Here is a 21,212-nt window from a genome sequence, read left to right as displayed (position 1 = left end):
TCCATTTTATGTTGCTTCCCCCTTTGTCAAATATTAGTTGACTATAGAGACCTGGGTTTATTTTTGAGCTCTCTATTCTGTTCCATTGATCTATATCTCTGGTCTTTTGCCAGTACCAGGCTGTTTTGATTATCGTGGCCTTGTAGTATAGTTTGATATCAGGTATTGTGAGTCTTCCTATTGCGTTCTCCTATCTCAAGATTGCTATGGCTATTCAGGCTCTTTTTCAGTTCCATATAAATTTTTGAAGTACCTGTTCTAGGTCTGTGAAATATGTTGCTGGTATTTTAATAGGGATTGAATTGAATCTATAAATTGCTTTGGGTAGTATGGACATTTTAATGATGTTGATTCTTCCCATTCATGAACATGGTATATGCTTTCATTTATTTGTATCTCTCTTAATTTCTTTCTTCAGGGTTATGTAATTTTCTGAGTACAGGTCTTTTACCTCTTTGGTTAAATTTATTCTTAGGTACTTTATTTTTCTTGTTGCTATAGTAAATGGGATTTTTTTTCTAGTTTCTATCTCTGATATTTTATTGTGGATGTATATTAATGCCTTTGATTTCTGGATATTGACTTTGTACTCTGCTATTTTGCCAAATTCACTTATTAGGTCAATTAGTTTTTTGGTAGACTCTATAGGGTTTTCTATGTATACTATCATGTCATCTGCAAATAATGAGTTTTACTTCCTCCTTACAAATTTGGTGCCTTTTATTTCTTTTTCTTGTCTGATTGCTGTGGCTAGAACTTCCAATACTATGTTGGATAGGAGTGGAGAGAGTGGACATCCTTGTCTTGTTCCTGATCTCAGGGGGAATGCTTTCAGTTTTTGTCCATTGAGTATGATGTTGGTTTTGGGTTTCTTGTATATGGCCTTTATTATGTTAAGTTATGCTCCCTCTATGCACATTTTGCTGAATGTTTTCATTATAAATGGATGTTGTACTTTATCAAATGCCTTTTCAGCATCTATTGATATGATCATGTGGTTTTTGTCTTTCATTTTGTTTATCTGGTGCATTACATTTATTGATTTGCAAATATTAAACCATCCTTTTATCCCTGGGATGAATCCCACTTGATCATAATGAATGATCTTTTTAATGTGTTGCTCGGTCCAGTTTGACAATATTTTGTTGAGGATTTTAGCATCTATGTTCATCAGTGATATTGGCCTGTAGTTTTATTTCTTTTTTGTGTCTTTCTTTGTTTTAGAATTAGGGTAATACTGGTTTCATAGAAAGAGTTTGGCAGTCTTTCCTCTTCTTGGATTTTTTGAAATAGTTTGAGAAGAGTGGATGTTAGTTCTTCCCTAAATGTTTTGTAAAATTCGCCTGTGAGGCCATCCGGTCCAGGGCTTTCATGAACCAGGAGTTTTTTGATTACTGTTTCAATTTCACTCTTTGTTATTGGTCTGTTCAGGCTTTCTGCTTTTTCTTGATTCAGTTTTGGAAGATTATGTTTCTAGAAATTTATCCATTTCATCTGGGTTGTCAAGTTTCTTACCATATAGTTGTTTGTAGTACTTTCTTACAATCCTTTGTATTTCTGTGATATCAGTCATAATATCTCTTTTTTTGTTTCTGATTTTGTTTATTTGGGTTCTCTCTCTTTTTTTCTTGATGAGCCTAGATAAAGGCTTGTCGATTTTGTTTATCTTTTCAAAAAATCAGCTTCTACTTTTGTCGATCTTTTAAATTGTTTAGTCTCTATGTCATTTAATTCTGCTCTGATTTTGATGATTTTCTTCCTTCTTCTTGCCCTAGGCTTTGTTTGTTGTTGTTGTTCTAGTTCTTCTGCTATAGGGTTAGATTTTTTATTTGGGATTTTTCTCTCCTTTTTAGGTAGGCCTATATTGCTATGAACTTTTCTCTCAGGACTGCTTTTGCTATGTCCCATAGGTTTTGGGCTGTTGTGTGTTCATTATCATTAGTTTCCAGAAGCTTCTTGATTTCTTCTTTGATGTCATTGTTAACCCATTCATTATTTAATATCATGTTATTCATTTTCCATAAGTTGGAATGTTTTTGAGATTTTTCCTTGAAGTTGATTTCTAGTTTCAGGGTATTGTGATCTGAGAAGATGTTTGATATAATTTCAATTTTCTTAAATTTGTTGAGGCTCGTTTTGTGTCCTATCATGTGGTCTATCTTTGAAAATGTCCCCTGTGCATTTGAAAAGAATGTATATTTTGCTTTTCTGGGATGAAAAGTTTTATATATATCAATTAAGTCCATTTTGTTTAGAGTGTTGTTCAATGCCTGTATATCCTTGGTGTTTCATTGCTTTGAAGGTCTGTCCATTATTGACAATGAGGTATTAAAATCCCCTACTATGAGTGTGTTGCTGTTGATATATTTTTTGTAGTCTTCCAATATTTTCCTTATATATTTTGGTGCACCTATGTTGGGTGCATATATGTTTATGAGGGTTATATCTTCTTGATGGATTGTTCCCTTAAGTATCATAAAATGTCCTTTGTCTCTTTTTATGGCCTTTGCTGTGAAATCTGTTTTGTCTGATATAAGTATTGCTACCCCAAATTTTTTTCATGTCCATTTGCTTGGAATACTTTTTTCTATCCTTCACTTTCAGTCTGTGTAGATCTTATTTTATTTTATTTTTTGAGATATGTCTCTTGTAGACAGCATATATGTGGGTCATGTTTTTTTTATCTAATCTACTACTTTATGTCTTTTCATTGGAGCATTTAATCCATTTACATTTGAGGTTATTATTGACAAGTATTTATTCATTTCCCTTTGTTCCTGTGTTTCTCTCCCTCTCTATTTTTTTTCTTTTTCTAACAGCATTCCCTTTAACATCTCGTGCAAAGCTGGTTTGGTGGAGATGTATTTGTTTAGTCTTCCTTTGTCTGGGAAACCCCTTATTTGACCTTCCATTTTGAAGAAGAGCCTTGATGGGTAAAGTATTCTTGGTTGGAGGCCTTTGTTGAAAAATTTTTTTTTTTAGTATGTGGATCTTGTGCCTTTTATGAGGATGAGGAAATTTTCTTTTTCTCATCTATTGAGATTTTTTATTATAAATGGGTGTTTAAATGTCTTGAGATTTTCAGGTGATTTTTGTCATTAAGCCGATTAATAGGGTATATTATATTTATTGATTTTGTTTTATTAAACTAAGCATTGAATTCTTAAAAAGTTTTTTAAATTTATTTTTAGAGTTGTGGGAGGAAAGGAGAAAGAGGGGGACAGAAACATCAATGTGTGGTTGCCTTTCATGTGACCCTAAATGCAGGACTAGCCCACAACCCAAGCATGTGCTCTTACAAGAAATTGAATCAGTGACCTTCTGGTTCACAGGACAGTGCTCAATAAACTGAGCCACACCAGCCAGGGCAAGCCTTGCATTTTTGTATAAACTCCACTTTATCAAGTGTATAATTATTTTTATGTATTTCGAAGTCTGTTTCCTAATATTTTGTTGAGAAATTTTGTATTTATATTCATGAGATATTGTTCCATAATTTGGAATTCATTATTTTGGATTTATTATCAGTAATACTAACCACATAGAATGAGTTGGGAAGCTTTTACATTTCCTCTATTTTTCTGACTGAGTTTGTAATAAGTTACCATTGCTTCTTTAAATGTTTGATAGACTATACCAGTAAAAAAACTTTGCGCTTAAGGGGTTTTTTCAAGGCAAACATTTTTATTCCTAATTCTATTATTAATTATAATATATTCAAATTTTTTGGTTTTTTGAGTCAGTTTAGTAGATTGTACCTTTCTAAAAATTGTGTCACATTTTTTCTAATTTTTCTAACTTATAGGTATAATGTTGGCCCTAGTGATCTGTTATAATTCTCTTAATTTCTTTAAGATCTGTAGCAATGTCTCTTTTTCATTCTTAATTTGGGTAATTTGTGTGCTTTGTTTTTTCTTGATTATTATAACTAAGATATTATTATTTTGATCTCGTCAGAGATTCAACTTTTGATTATATTAATTTTCTTTTGCTTTTCTGCTTCCTATCTTCATAGTTTTTGCTTTAGATTTTATTATTTCCTTTCTTATGCATGCTTTGGATTTAATTTGTTATTCTTTTTCTATTTTCTTAAGGAAAAAAAAATGACTTTTCTAATATAGGTGCTTAAAGCTATAAATTTCCACCTAAGCACTATTTTAGCTATATCCCATAAATATTTATATGTTTTGGGGTCTTTGTTGACTTAAAACAGGTTCATAATTTTGTTTTCAGACTTTGTTAACCCATGTGCTATTTAGAAGTGTTGCTTAATTTCCAATTATCTGTAGATTTCCCAAATTACATTATCTTCTGTATTTCCAATTTAACTTTGTTTTGATTGGAGAATATACTTTGTACTAGTATGACTTCAATACAATGAAATTTATTAAACCTTCTTTTATAGTCTAACATATAATAGCACATGTTCATGGCCTGCACCAATAGATTTGGATAGATGGAAATGGAGAAGCCCCAGGATAAAATCCCAGCCTTCTTATATATGGAAAGTTTCTGGTAGAAGCATTATCTGTTTATTATTTAAGTGAGAGATAAAATCTCTGTAGTTAAAGATTGTTGCATAACCTAAAATATTTAATATAAAACTACAATGCAGTAAATATCATTACAAAGAAATGTTATGGATTAAAATAATTATGCTATTATAAAATATTCATTTAAAAAGATTTTTATGTGATTATAAAAAATTATTCCTCTAATTACAGAAATGAACACGTTCTTTGTTTTCTACTCTGGAAGAAAGTATGTATATAATTGCTATTAAGGAAAAGCTTGAAGTGAATGTTTCAGTGTACTGTCTCCACCTGCAGTAGACTCTTATGCCAGATATTGATCACAGTAACAGGAAATTTAGGGAACATTAAAGACTATCTACTTGAATAATAGTAGAACATCAAATATCATGAGGACATAGTAAGATATAAAAAACTAAACTGATACATTTTGCCTATTTTTTCTTCCTACAATAGGAATGTAAGATACCAAAAACAAAGAAAAACAAAACCCTTCAGAAAGCAGCTGGAATGGGCTGTTTTACTCTTTTATTTGGTAAAACAAAGAATTGAGTGAACAATCAAAGAACAGTGGCACTTTCTTCACCAATTACCATCACCAAAATGTTTATGCTTGCCATACAAAGACAATAATTTTTTTTCTCCTTCTACTGTCTCCCTCTCCCTCCCTCTTTCCCTTTCTCCCTCCTTTCCTATCTTCTGTCCTTCATTTTCTCTCCTCTTCTCCCCTTCCTCTCTTTCCTCCTTTTCCATTTGTTTTCTTCCTCTGCCTTTTTAAAATTATTATCCCTCCTCCTTCTTCTTTCTCTTTCTCCTTATATCTCCCTTTTCCCTCTCTTACTCCCTATTCTCTCATGAAAATAGAATGCTAATATCTTGAGATGAAGGGTCTCAGGCTTCACATAAAGATGGTGACTCAAAACCACTCTCAATCTGAGTTGAAAGACAAGACAGGATATTCATAAAGTTGACATTGATTTATCCCAGAACAAAATGTAGAGAATATCTTACTCTTCAAGTTTCAAATTATAAGTTATAGTTTCTATATTAAATAAAATTTAAAATAAGGTTTTATAAAAATGAAATAATAAAGTTAAAAAAGATAATTTGATCAATTTTATATTTAAATATTACATATTAAATTTAATATTTGTTTTTAGTGTGTAATTAAAATTTTCTAAAGTTTCACTAAAGAGATATATTATAAAACAAATCTAGATTTTATATGTTCTATGGACCTTACACTATACTATGTATGGGAATAGGCACAACATTTATAGGATTTTCACCCTTCTATATAAGAGCTACAGAGAAGGAAAACTCTGACTCCAAAAAACCTCCGCTGCCTTGTGGCATACCTCTTCAGGGGAAAGGCTAAGGGAGGAAACCCCGACAGAAAATCCAGAGCCAGGGTCCCTAAGGCGGTTTGACGTTGTAGTCAACACCGGCAACTCCTGCGGCGCACCTGAAGCCAAGCTGTATTGACTCCGTCTTTCCCTTGGACCCTTCAGCTGCGAAGAGAGGGGGGGTCTGCTGCATGGGCAACAGCAGACCCTCCATATCACCCTGGCCAGGCTCTGAAGCTTCAGCTTCACTGGAGAGGACACTCCAGCGTCATTGCAAGATGTCGATTCAACACGGGAGGAGACAGATATCGTGTCACTCCCGAGTCAGACTGCACAGCCATTCTCGGCGGTGCAGATAGACTCTTAGGAAGCTACACCATCGTCTCTCGAGACGGACGGCTGCCGACAACGACGATATAAGAGCTAACAAGAGTATGATGAAGTATCATTGCACATGACAAAAATAACAAATATTGGGCAATGAATACTAAACAGCAAATAAACGTAAATAGTTGAATGAGAACTTTTTCATTTGGGATGGTTAAAAATGTTTAAAGTTTGAAACAATAAAATTAATTTAATTTAATTTGTATTCATTGAAAATGATGGTATTTTAAACTATTTTATTATTCTCTGCTACAAGGAATATTTATGCTTTAACTTACCAGGGTTTTGAATTTAATATTTAAAATTTAGCACAATTAATGAACATTTAAAATCTTTTTTTTTATTTTATAACTTGTTGAGTATCTTAAATCATTAGTCAAACTTTGGTTTGACATACTCTCAAATAAATTCTTCCCAAACTTAATTTTCACTTAGTTTTGAAATCAGAGTGCAATTTTAAGGAAAATTTAACCCATATGTTTTTATTCATCAACGTTTAATTGTGAAAGAACATTATTGTTTTTAAATGATATTTTGTTCTAAAGTCTTTTGAGCTATTTCAATCGTATTTTTATTCTTATTATAATATACAATGATTAATTTTCGCCAGAAAATTACAAAACAGTCTGGAAGAAAATAATCTTCTCAGGTCTTGCCTCTTTGTATATCCTATTTCTTAAATGCATTGTTATTACACACATAAGACCCTGAGCACAACAGTAAAAGGTATTATAAGAAAGAGAAAAGTTGGACACTAACTAGTACAAGGCATTTGTGGAACAGCTTAATTTTCTATTTATGAACAAAGAAAGCATTTGGATTTATGATTAAATGAATCAGAAATGTGTATGATCATTAGGTTTATTATAGCTCTTTATAGTGATTCAAGTGAAATTAGTTAAGATGTGTTTAATGATGAAACCACACAAAAATGCAATGTATTTCTAAAGAGAGAGAGGGAATTCTACTTAGTGAATCTGTGGGAGTGATTAAATGAGCTAAGAATATTGTTGGATAACACACTTGTATTCTTAGTCAGGGAAGCCAGCCCTGACATAGTCCAGTAATAATATGATAGAAGGGCTTTCAGGCTGAATCTCTGAATTAACATCATGCACGCATCTATTCAATCACTGCCTAGCCAAAGTAGCCACAACTATAAAGAAGTCCTACGAGCAAAAGATAGCCAGAGGGACTGCATTTCATGCAGGTGGAGTATGTAGTTGCTAGTGACATCAGATAACATGGTTCATCCTGAGACTATATTCACACAGGCTGTCACTGAAATCTGGAAACCCATAATTAAAGATTTATTTCTTTTAGTAAGGACTTTGTCCTCTAAAACAATTCAAATCATCCAGTGAAAAGAAATACAATAATCCTTCACTTAACGGGGATGAACAGTTTTAATGGGGAAGGATCGATTTTTCTTTTTTCAGAGTTTTGATAAGTCTAGATATATTTTGAAAAATATATTAAAGTGCACTCTATTTGCCCAAGATCTCATCTATAAAGATAAAAAGAGATATAGTACCAAGGAACTTTTTGCCATGCTCATAGTCAATACCGAAAGTAATCTGTGAAAGGAATTCTGTAATTGGTTGAGTTATTTAGAATCCAATAAAAATCAAACAATAATATATTGGTGTGAGTTTCATGAATAAATTTTTTTTTCTCCTTGGTTGAAATGCAAAATGTCCAGGCAGCAGCTAGATTAGATGTCGATCCATCCCTACTGAGTTAGGTTTATAGTACACACACACACACACAAAAGGGGGGGGATGAGTTTTCTGTCAAAGGCTTTAGAGTTATCATCAAAATATTAGAGGTGAAAATCTAGCTTATAGAATGTATATGTGACAATCCCCAAACCTGGCTCATAAGAGATGTCTTATGTTAATAATGTATGAATTTCTTTTTTTCTTTTTAATTTGAGATCTTTTCAAATATTGTGTTCATTTTATTATCACAACTTCATAAGGAAAACATTATTGTCATCAACCATTTTTATAGGTATAATAACTGAGTCTTATGCTAACTATGTGAAAGTCAAATCTTTGAAGGAAGGGACAGTGTCTGGTTGTATTCTATGATACTATAGTTCCTTCCTCATTCAGCAACTCTTTTCTATCTTCCACAATGTGAGAACCATAGAGATGTTTCAAGATTTCCATTAAGGATGTATTTGCATTATTTTCACAATAAAGTTTCTGAAGCCTATTTTAATAAATATCCTCAGACTGAAGATGTATAAAACTATCCAGGAAATTTAATATATGCATGGGCTGAGAGATCCTTTTAGTCTTTCATTCTTACTGCAATAAAACCAAGCTAAAGTTGTAATTTTTGGTGAGTTCGGGATGGTAAACACAGTTCAAACCTGGGTGGTAACTGTTCTCTGCATGATAATAGGTAATTGAATAGGAACAAGTTTAAGTGCAATTGGATGTGTAGGCTAAAGGCACTAAGTTGCAGTCTCAAAGAGGTCACACTAAAATGAATATTTTAAGAGGACTATAAAATTGCATCTAAGATAGATGGGGAGGAAAAGCAATATTTAAATGAAATTGTTATGGATATAAGTCACTTTCCAGGCATTATAACTATTTCTAACATAAAATATGTTTTCACTTCATATATAAAACATTGTTATTATTCATATCTATGACATGTTAACATATTAAAACTTAAATGTTTAATGCATATATTAAAATTTTGTGTCATCATTAACACAGCTGATAAATTCTCTTTGAAAAAATAATGGAAAAGATATATCAAGAGAGATAATTTTTACAATTAGAATAAAAATATGTAACCTAAAGTGTGGTGAAATAAAAATGTCTATCTCAAAGTTCTAAACACCTTCTTTTTTGTTGTTGTTCATGGGAATTCTACTGCCATTTGTTTTCCTATTAAATAGCATTTCAAATACTTTATTATAAACATAAATCACATCTTCTTTCAAGAAGGCAAGTGACAAACTGAATTTGAGATCTCACTTGCATTTTCAAGCCTTACCCAAGACTAAATAGAAGAACAGTTGCTTTATATATTGTATCTGAAGAATAAGCAAAGAGAGACAGTAAATTATAGAAAACATGTCACTTAAAACTGACAACTGCTCTTTTATTCACCAACATCATCCTAAACCCCATCACTTCAGATGACATCTTTACACATCCTGGCACATGAAGTTCTGAAAAACCACAATCTTATCTGCTGCAGTTGGTTAGGGGCAAAAAATTACACACACACACAATGATATGATTTATTTATAGATATGACTTAATCTTTTCAGTCTTTTAAAATGCCAAAAAAACACTTATTCACATGCTGGTCCACCTAGCTTTACTTATGGCTGTTGTTGAAGACACTTTCAGTCTTATGTATCTAAATTATACATTCTTTGTAATATTGAAAATTTTCATTATTAATTTGACTTCTTTGAATCACAGCATCTCAAAAGACCTGTATTAGATATTTGCATACCTGAAATGAATAAACTATAAATATATTTATGCTCATTATCTTCAGTTATCATGTTAAGGGAGAAAAGGTCCTCTGAAATAGAAAGAGAAAGATTTACACCATAATGGGACAATAAATTGAATACAGGCAGAGACTAGATCCAGTCTTTTGCTATTCAGGGTGTGGCCCACTGATTAATAGTATCAGCAGCCCTGGGAGGTTGTTGGAAATGTAAATTATCCCAATCCTGTCCTGGCACCTACTAAGTCAGAATGCCTTGGGCTAAGAGATTCTTGAGGTGATTCTAATGAGTGTTAATATTTGTCAAGCACTGCCCTAAACTTGAGATTAGTGAGACCCCCTGAACAGCAAGAGAAGAGGGGATGAACAGAACTGGAACAGGTAGACATTTCACAAACCACTTATAATTATTTCACACAATTATTTACATTAATTCATAATATTAATTATATTTACCTAAAAAATCATGATAAAAATTAAATGATCAGTATGAGTCTTTAACTACACACACCTATTTCATTTGCATATACTATGATAACATAAGTAGGTTTAAAATACCACATCCCAGAACACATACTTAAATAGATTTTAAACAAGTAGATAATATCTCAAATTTTGGAGTATTCTCTAGGGCAATTAAGATTTTAAATAATCATTATTTATGTAGCTATTTTTATATGTAAAGTCACTGCTTAATTATCGAGGGTGAGTGGTAGACAAAACAAAGCAGAACAACCAACCCAAAAAACTCCAGATGTTATTTCACACATATGTGAGTGATGGTACCCTCAGAGAAACATAGAACCAAAGGGTTTATAGGATCCTGTGACATCATCAAGAATCTTTTAGTTTGTAGATTATACTTGTGCTCACTATAGCCATAAAGCCTTTAAACATGTGCTATTCTTAAGTACCTATTTATTCAGTTGACCATTTTACTCAGTGGAGAATATTGCATGGGCCTCTGCTGAATGTTATCTTGTTAGATTTAGTTCTTTGCTCAAGCCTGCTGAGAAGTAGTCAGAGCCCAATTTTATCATCAAATGAATTCACTGCTCTTTCTTGTTTTATGATATCTAGAAATTTTGTACATATGCCTATTTCTGTGCATAATTTTTATAGAATACCTTAGGAGCAAGACATATATTTTCAAATTTTAAAAAGAAAATATGGTGCATATACAATGTGTATGTAGGTGCTTCTGTTATTACTGTGTTCCATGTGAGTGTTACTGAAAAAAACTTTTATTCTATAATATGGTGCACTAAAATTAATAGAGTTTATGAGAAAAATAAGTTTGTGGCAGGCCACCCAAATCCTGCTGAATTTTGTAATCAGGACAATAACAACAAAAACAACACACAATAACTGTTCTAATAAAAATGTAGCACAGCTCTTCTCTACTGGCATTTGCACTTAGCACCCCAATTACTTAGTTCTTTGCAACACGAAACCGTGGAGCAATTATTTTGTCTCTGGTGATGTAAGTCCTGATGGATACTTAATATTAATAGTGACCATTTTATTTGAAAATAAAAATAAAAAACTTCTGGATTCAAGGCCCCAGTCATCTGATCTTGGCTTACCTCTTCACTATAAGCTCCCACTGTTCCTTTTAGAGAAACTTTCTTTAGAGCAAGTCAATAGGTTACAGTGGCTTTAGGATGTGATTTTCTAGTCACATGTTTTCACTTTTCTCCCTGCTGTTTTATTTACCGAAAATTCCATTTCCTACTCCTCTCTCTATCAAATTTTCATTGTCAATTAATGATGTATCTCAAGTAACATCTCCTCCTTTTGTGACAACTCATTTTTAGCAACTGCTCCTTCTATATTGTTATAATTACTAATTACTGACTATAATCATAATCATATCATAATCCACATATAAAAACCTGTTTTGCAAAATTATATATCTGTATAAATATGTATATGGATATAGAAATACATATAGATTCCCGTTCTCATCTTAGTTCACATCATTAAAAAGACAAAAGAGCATTCCTTTTAATCAGTATATACACAACTCATCTCTATTAGTCATATTCCCCAGAGAAGATAGATAGATAGATAGATCGATCGATAGACAGATAGATAGATAGATAGATATAGACATAGATATAGGAGAAAAAAGGATGCAGAGAAAGAGAGAGAAAGAGGTTTAAACTGAGATTTTTGATGAATTGGCAGGCTGGAAATCCCAGAAAGAGGTTAATATTTGAGTTTCAAGGCTGGCTGAAGGAAGAATTCCTTCCTCCTTGAAATTTAGTTTTTTCTCTTAAGACCTACAATGATTGGATTAGGCCCACTTACATTACAGAAGGTAATCTGCTTTATTTATTATACTGAACTAAATCAGACCTAAAAAGTACTTTTATAGCAACATCTAGACTAGTGCTTGGCAAAAAATTGTGCACCTACCATAATTTAATCAAGTTGACACATAAAATTTAACTATTATATCATTTAACCATACCCCTTCACTTAGAGTATTTCCAGTTTGCCATTACAAAAAATGCTGCAATGAGTAAGCTTGCAAAAGCCATTTCTTATATAGTCATGTGCCACATAACAATGTTTTGGTCAAAAATGGACCATATATACAACTGTAGTCCCCTAAGATGATAATGAAGTCAATTTCCTGTAAGAAATGGAAAGATACATGGTTTAGGAGGAATTTTTTTCTCCGATGGGATTAATATCTGTAGAGCTTGGCAATAGATTCCCTCCCACTCACAGCACCTCAATTTTGAGCACACAGATTAATTCCCACTTGATCAGCTGCTAACCTGTTTTACCACAGACAAGCCTGGCACCCCAGCCCTACATATTCAGAGGGTGCTACAGCACTCCCAGATCTAGTATGATGGTCTTCAGAGTACGTAACTGCAAATTCTTGGCTGAGAACCTAAGCTCTTGTACAAGGACATAGGTCCACTGGAGCCATCTTAACAGGTATTAAGTATTACTGCCACTTTAGTGAAAGCTTTCTGTAGTAGGGTAGGACCAGCCTGTCACTGGACTTAGGTTATATTTTCAGATTGTAATGATATAAAACAAAGATGAATTTTATTTCTTCCATTAATGCAATACCAGAGAGAATGCTTTATGCCAGGTAGAGTCAATGGAACCAAAAATAAATTTCCAGAGTTAAAATATTGAATCTTTGGTTTTATACTCTCTCCATATTTAACACCCTTCTTTTCATGAATACCACAGGGATCCTTTATCTGATCACTGCTCCATCATGCAACAGTCAAAACCACACCACCATGACAATCTCTCTGTTCCCTTATATCTCCATCTTGATCTGTTTTCTTACTGACCTTCAGGCCACCTTTTACTCCCTCCTGACAGTCACTATCATAGAGAGCTACAGACCACAACACGCTCATGGAGCATCACTGACAACTTCAATGATCTGTTCCTGACCCTGCTAGAAGGAAGTAGGGGAAGGGCTTGTGGGACAGTGTTTAAAAAGTCCACAGTAGTGTCCAGTAGTATTCTAGATCTTTGTATTTACTCTTCACCATTTTTATACTGCATTTTTTACTGTAACTTTTCTGATTTATTCATGTTTAGACAGCATTTAGTCCAGTAACATGCTGTACAGGTTTGTTGCCAGTGAACAATGGACTATACTATGTAGCCTAGGTGTGGAGTAAGCTGTATCATCTTGGTGTGTGTAAATACACTCTAGCATGTTTACATAACAATGAAATCACCTAAATGCATTTCTCAGAATGTACCCCTGTCGTTAAGCAACACATGATTGTACACATAGGTACACCTGTAGTATAGAGTTCTAGAAGTGTAGTTTCAGGGTTATTTATTATGTGCATTTGTTAATTTTATGTATACTAAATTGTTATTCCAAGTGATACAATAGCAAAGTATACATTCTGTTCTGCAGGTTTGAGAGTTTCTGTTTCTCCACACCCTCCCCAAGACAGTGTTTCCAGACTTTTGGATCTTTGACAAAGAGAATTGGCAAATGATATCTTATTGCTTTCCTCTTATAGATGAGCTGGACAATCCATTAAAATGTTTAGGAAACTACTTGTATTTCCTTCAGTGAAAAACTGGTCATATCTTTTGTCTGTTTCTCATAACATTTATATTTTTACGATAAAGTAGAATTGTTTCTAACAATAATTAAGAAAATAATAAATAATGTGGGTTTCTTCCACTGTTTAAATGTAGATTATTCCTATGACATATTTTATAAACTGAAATGGTAGTAAAGTGAAAAGTATCTCCTGCTTTCCAAAAGCTCGTGTTACACAACTTCACTTTTAGCAAAGACATACACATACATTAATTCCTGCTTTCCCTAATGTAAAGAAATCTGAAGAGGAGTTTTGCTCTTACAAAAAAGCCGTTAACATACTATTGTAGGTCTTTCATAAAAGTGAAGTGATGGAACTCAAACTTTCAGAGTGTGGGAGTTATTTTGCAGTTTGCTGTTTTTAATATTCCATTTTTACCATAAATTTTTAAACTATAATACTCACCTGGGGATATGTTTATTGATTTTAGAGAGAGAAAATGGGAGAGAAAGAGAGAGAGAAACACTGATGTGAGAGAGAAACATCAATTGGTTGCCTCCCGAACATACCCCAGCTGGGAATTGTACCCTGAACATGATTCAAACTTGCAGTTTTTTGGTGTATGAGACAGCACTGCAACCAACTTAGCTGCCCGGCAGAGCTTTCTTATAATTAAACAATAAAAAATGAAAGAACCTGTCACTGTATGTCAAAGGTTTAAATAAAATTTAACTGAAATATTATAAAAATATGAGGAAGTTCAAACATGACATGTATACAGACAAATGAAGTTTTATTAAGTGAGTAAAATTCTTAATTTGAAATATCACCGAAAGCAAGAAACTGCTCCAAAAATAGCTTCCCACTGTGACACATTCAGTCACTATCATCCTATTCCCACAGGTAAAGTCACCACCGTACATTCCAGGTAGACCTCATTTTATTTTTCATGAATTTTTATTGTATTTTTCCATAATCATTTATGCCACTTATACCTGTCTCCCCCTGCAATTAGCACACTGTTGTCCATGTCCATAAGTCTTTTTTCCTTTGTTCTCAATCCCTCCACCTCCTAACCCTCTTCCATGAGAGCTGTGAACCTGCTCTCCATCTACAAGTCTGTTCCCATTTTCCTTGTTACTTCAGTTTATTCATTAGATTCCACATGAGTAAAATCATATGGTATTTGTCTTTTTCTGACTGGCTTATTTCACTTAGCATAATGTTCTCCAGGCCCATTCATACTGTTGCAAATGGTAAATTTTTTTCTTTTTTATGGTCAAGTAGTATTTCATTGTGTAAATAACCCATAGTTGTTTGATCCATTCACCTACTGATGGACACCTGGGCTGCTTCCATATCTTGGTGATTGTAAATAATGCTGCAATGAACATAGGGGTTCTTGTGTTCTTTTGAATTAGTGTTTCAGGTTTCTTCAGATATATGCCTAGAAATGGAATCACTGCGTCAAAAGGTAGTTCCATTTTTAATTTTTTGATATATCTCCATACTGTTTTCCAAAGTGTCTACACCAATCTGCATTTCCACCAAAAGTGCAAAAGGATTCCCCTTTCACTGCATTTTTATTCGTGGATTTATTGCTGATAGCCATTTTGACCAGTGTGAGGTGATATCTAATTGGGGTTTTAATTTGCATTTCTCTCATTATTAGTGACATTGAGCATTTTTAAACATATCTATTGACCATCTGTAACCTCTTTGGAAATGTGAATAAAGAATGATCCTTTGCCCATTCTTTAATAGGATTTATTGTTCTTTTGGTGCTGAGTTTTGTAATTTCTTTATAAATTTTATATGTTAACCCCTTATCAGATATATTGGTGAATATGTTCTCCCATAGCCTGTGTTGGCTTTTTATTTTGTTGAAAGTTTCCTTTGCTGTGAAAAACATTTCAGTTTGATGTAGCCCCATTTGTTTATTTTTCCTTCATTTCCCTTGCCTGGGGAGATATATCATATAAAATGTAGCTACAAGCAATGTCTGAGGTTTTACTGCCTATGTTTTCATCTAGGATTTTTAAGTTTTTGGGTCTAACATTTAAATCTTTAATCCACTTTGAATTTATTCTTCTGTGTGATGTAAGAAGGTGGTCTGCTTTCATTTTTCTGTACCTATCTGACCATTTTTCCCAACACCATTTATTGTATCAACTATTTTTAGCCCATTGGTTGTGCTTGTTTCCTCTGTGGAATATGATTTGACTCTAAAGCTGTGGGTTTATTGTCTGGTCTGTCTATTCTGTTCTATTGACCTGTGTGTCTGTTTTTATGCCAGTACCAGGCTGTTTTGAGTATGATGGCCTTATAGTACAGTTTGATATTAGGTAGCATAATTCCTCTAACTATGTTCTTTTCTCTAAGGATTATTGTTCTGTGAAATACATCATTAGAATCTTGATAATAATTGTATTGAATATATAGATTACTTTGGGTAGCATGGACATTTTAATGATGTTAATTCTTTCTATCCATAAACATGGTATGTGCTTCCACTTATTTGTATCTTCTTCAGTTTCTTTCTTTAGTGTCATGTAATTTTCTAAGTACAGATCTTATACATCCTTGGCTAGGTTTATCCCTATGATTTTATTCCTCTTGAAGCAATTGTAAATATAATTTTTGTCTTAATTTCTCTTTCTGTTAGCTCATTATTGGCATATAAAAATGCAACTGATTTCTGAATATTAATTTTGTATCCTGCTACTTTGCTGAATTCATTTATCAGTTCTAGCAGTTTCTTGGTGTAATCTTTGGGATTTGCTATGTACAATATCATGTCATCTTCAAGTAAAAACAATTTTATTCCTTCCTTTTTACTTTGGATGCCTTTTATTTCTTCTTCTTATTTGATTGATATGGCTAGGACTTCCAGTACAGTGTTTAATAAAAGAGGTGAAAGCTGACATCCTTGTCTTATTCCCAGTCTTAAGGGGAACACTTATAGTTTTTGTCTGTTGAGTATCTGTTGGAAGTGTGTTTTATATATATATGTATGTTTCCTCTATTCCCACTTTGCTGAGAGTTTTACTATAAATGTGTGATGGATTTTATCAAATTCTTTTTCTGCATCTATTAACATAATCATGTGGTTTTTATCCTTTAAATTGTTTATGTGGTGAATCACATTTATTGCATTTCCAGAATAAACCCCACTTGATCTGATCTTTCTGATGCATTGCTGTATTTGATTTGATATTTTGTTGACAATTTTAGCATCTATGTTCATCAGTGACATTGGCCTATAATTTTTGTTTTGTTGTAGTGTTTTTATCTGGTTTTGGAATTCGGTTAATGCTGGCCACCTAAAATGAACTTGGGAGTCTTCCCTCTTCTTGAATTTTTTAGTGAAAGTGTGAAAAGGAGAGGTGTTAGTTCTCTTGGGATGTTTGGTAAAATACACCTATGAAGCCATCTAGTCCAGGGCTTTGCTTTTTTCTGACTGATCCTTTCTTATAGTTCCTATGTCTTTTTTCATGCTGTTGAGTATCTTTATAATCATTACTTTAAACTCTATCTGATAGCTTACCTCCATTTCATTTACCTCTTCTATAGAATTCTCTTTTTCTTTCACTTGGGATCTCTTTCTTTGTCTTCCCATTTTTGTTGTGTCTTTGTGCATGGTTCTTCGTATTAGGTAGATCTGCAAAGTCTGGTTCAGTCCTATCTCAGAAGCTTCCTGTGACTGTCCCTGGACAACCTGTTCAGAGCTATCACAATCCACAGCTAGTGTCTCCCTCTGCTGGGCCTGTCTGTTTGCAAGAAGAACCAGGCTTCACACCAAGGCTGGCTTTTATCAGCACCAGGTCTGGGGTGGGTCAGCTAGTCTCAGAGCTCCCAGGGATCCACCTTCCTTGTTAGGCTTAAACACTAAAACTGCCGCCCCCTGTACTCCTCTGCAGCTGGGCTTAAGATCCACAGTGTGGGGCAAGAGTAATTCCAGTCAGTGTGGATTTGTTTTCCCTCAGGATGATGCCATTTGGAAGCAAGTGCTCTCTACCTGAGAAAGATGGCCTCTGCAGTATGGGGATTGACTCAGCACAGTGATCCTGGTAGCTTACTCTTCAGCTCTCTCTCAAAAACCACCAACCCCAGAGTCTCCTCTTGTGGCTCTAGACCACTCTGCCTCCCTCTGCTGGAGCCCAGGGTAAGTAGCTACAAATAAAATTTTGTGCATTGGCCCTTCAATAGGCTCTGTGTGTCTCCATCCATTTCCCCCTGGTGGATAGAAACCCCACTGCTTTTCACAGCTAGATGTGATTTGAATTTCTTTCCTGCTTCTAGTGCTATAGGCTGGGGAGCCAAGCTTGGAGTCTCCCAGCTGCTAAAATATCCTCCCTCCATGGGAGCTCAGGCAGCCCTCTTGTAACTCCACACTTCCTACCAGTCCTGTGGTTATGTGGTTTCTTCTGTAAATCCTTGGTTATAAGGCTTTTTTTCAGCTAGTGTTCAGTGTTATTTGGAATGATTTTCTATAATTTAGTTGTTATTTCAGTTTGGTCCTTGGAGGAATTTAATGTAACTTCCACTTACTCCTCTGCCATCTTGAATCTCTCCTCATTGCATTGTGTTTCACAGATATTGTGGGTTTGTAGTTATTGTTGGGGTTTGTATGTTTTTTTACAAATTAATGGTTTGTTGCCACCCTGTGTTAAGTAATTCTATCAGAATCATTTTCCAATAGTGTTTGTTTACTTTGTATCTCTTATCACACTTTGGTAATTCTCACAATATTTCAAACATTTTCATTAGTATATTTGTATAATGATCTGTGATCAGTGATCTTTGAGAAAATGTATGTAAAACTAAGAATCAACTGATGCAGCAAACCTTATTGCTGCCTTATTTTAAGAAATTGTCACCTCAATCTTTAGGAACCATGACCACAATCAGTGAGCAGCCATCAATATTGAGGCAACATTTTCCACCAGCAATAGGATTACAGCTTGCAGGTGGTTAGCATTTCTTCACAATAAAGCATTTTAAATTAAGGTATATACATTGTTTTATTAGACACAATGCTATTGCACACTTAATAAACTACAGTATAGTATAAGCATAACTTTTATATGCACCGGGAAACCCCAAAATTTATGTGACTAGCTTTACTGTGATGTTTGTTTTATTGCAGTGTATGGAACCAAACTTACAACATCTCCAAAGTATGACTGTAGTTATGCCTGTTTTTTAAATTTAAATAAATATATTTATTTCTAATGTTTATAATTCTTATTACACATTTCAAAATTATATATTTTTTAAAAAGTTACATAGAGTATGTATTCTTTAGTTATTTGGCTTCTTTTATTCAACATTATGTTTATGAGATTCATCCATATTATTCTGTGTAGCATTGGTATATTCATTCTCTATGCTGTATCTGTTCATGTATCATAGTTTTATTAGTCTGTTCAGGCAATTATAGTATAATGCCAGAGACTTGATTACTTTTAAACAACATAAACTTATTTTCTATAGTTCTGGTGGATGAAAGTCCAAAATCAGGCTACCAGTTTGGTAAGAAGAGGACTCTATTCCAGGTCTCAGATTACAGCAGCGGTTAGGGAGCTCTCTGGGACCTCTTTTATAAGACCATTGATCTATTTCATGAGGGCTTCACCTTCCTGACATAAACACTTGCCAAATGCTCCACCTCCTAACACCATCACATTGCACATTAGAATTCCAATGTGTAAATTTAGAGGAGAAATACAAGTATTCAGTCCAAAGCAATAATTTTCTCATCAATTGTTAAAAGACATTTAAGCTGTTTAATTTTTTGGTTACTTCAAGAGTGCTTCTAGGATGTGCTTATACACACACGCACACACGCACACACACACACACACACACATATTTAGCAAACATATGTATATATCTCTACTGACTACATACTTAGTAATGAAATCACTGAATCATAAGGTATACAACTTTAGTGAATACTAATAACAACTGATCCAATGTGATTGTAAGAATTTTTACTCCCATCAAAATTTTAGTATCATTTTCACATTAGTCATCCTTGTGTACAGTGTGTGTATGTGCATTGTATTCTCCTGATGAGTAACAAAGTTTACCATCACATTTTTGGAATTTCTCTATTGAAAATTTATTTTAAAATTTATTTTTATTATTTTACTTTTACTATCTTTGGGTCTGTATGTGTTCTTTTTCTATCTACTGCTTGAGATGGAATGTAAGAATATTTATTTTTATCCTTTCTTCTTTTTTAATATATGAATTAAAGCAATAAATGTCTTTATAATTATTGTTAGCTATATTCCCCCAAGTTAGATAGTTTATCTTTTCCTTGTCATTTAGATAAATGTCTTTTTTCAATTTCTATTTTTTAGTCCATGTATTACTTAGAAATACATTGCCTAATTTTCAAGCAGCTGGGGGGAATGTCTAGTTTTCTCATTCTTATTAACTTCTAACTTAATTTCACTGTGGTCAAATAATGTATTTTGAATGTCTTTAAATCCTTTGAAATTTGTTGAGGTTTGTTTTATAATCCAATGTGTGGCCAATTTTGGTAAACATTCCTTGTGCTTTCTGTTGTCATTGGGTGAAGTACTCTGATGTCACTTATATCAGTTAGTTAATTGTGTTTGTGAAGAATATACTCTAAGATGACCTGCAATTATCCTGGTCTCTGGAGAATCAAACCTTTACGTAAGTCCCTCTCCTGGTGGTTTTTGGGTCCTGTTACTTATTTCTAGTCCATAGAATATGATGCATATGATTGTACCATTGCTTAGTTAAACCCTGATGATTTTGATAAAGCAAGCACCATGAGGGGACCCCATGTGACTGAGGCTAACAAACAGCTACAAAATGATTGTGACCTCTAATCAACAGTTGGCAAATAACTGGTGTTCTTGGTACAATTAGCTGTAAGAAACAAAACTGTGCTAAGAAATGTGTGGTCCTGGGAGCATATCCAATCAAACCTTTAGGTGAGACTGCAGCTCCGAGCAACAGGGCAACACCTTGACTGCAGTTTTCACATGAGACTCTGAGGCAGAGTGAACCCAGGAAAGCTGTGCCAGGATTTTTCACCTACAGAAATTTTGAGATGATATAATTGTATAGATTAACACTAAATCTGTGGTGATGTTTATGTGACAACAAATAACCAAATATAGCATTTTTGCAACTTCTATATCTGTGCTAAATATCTTTATTTTATTACATATGAAATAAGGTATGTAAAAACTATCTCAAACTCAGTGTGGCTCAGTTAGTTGAAGCATTGTCCCATATACCAGAAGGTTGAAGTTTTGATCCCCAGTCAGGGCACATACCTAAGTTGTGAGTTGGATCCCTGGTCAGGACATGTATGAGAGACAACCAATCACTGTTTCTCTCTCACATCGATGTTTTTCTCT

This window comes from Furipterus horrens, unplaced genomic scaffold (assembly GCF_987537825.1).
Source record: "Furipterus horrens unplaced genomic scaffold, mFurHor1.1.pri manual_scaffold_3, whole genome shotgun sequence".
NCBI lineage: Eukaryota > Metazoa > Chordata > Mammalia > Chiroptera > Furipteridae > Furipterus > Furipterus horrens.
The sequence above is the reverse complement of the archived record's forward strand: the minus strand, read 5'-3'. Positions refer to the sequence as shown.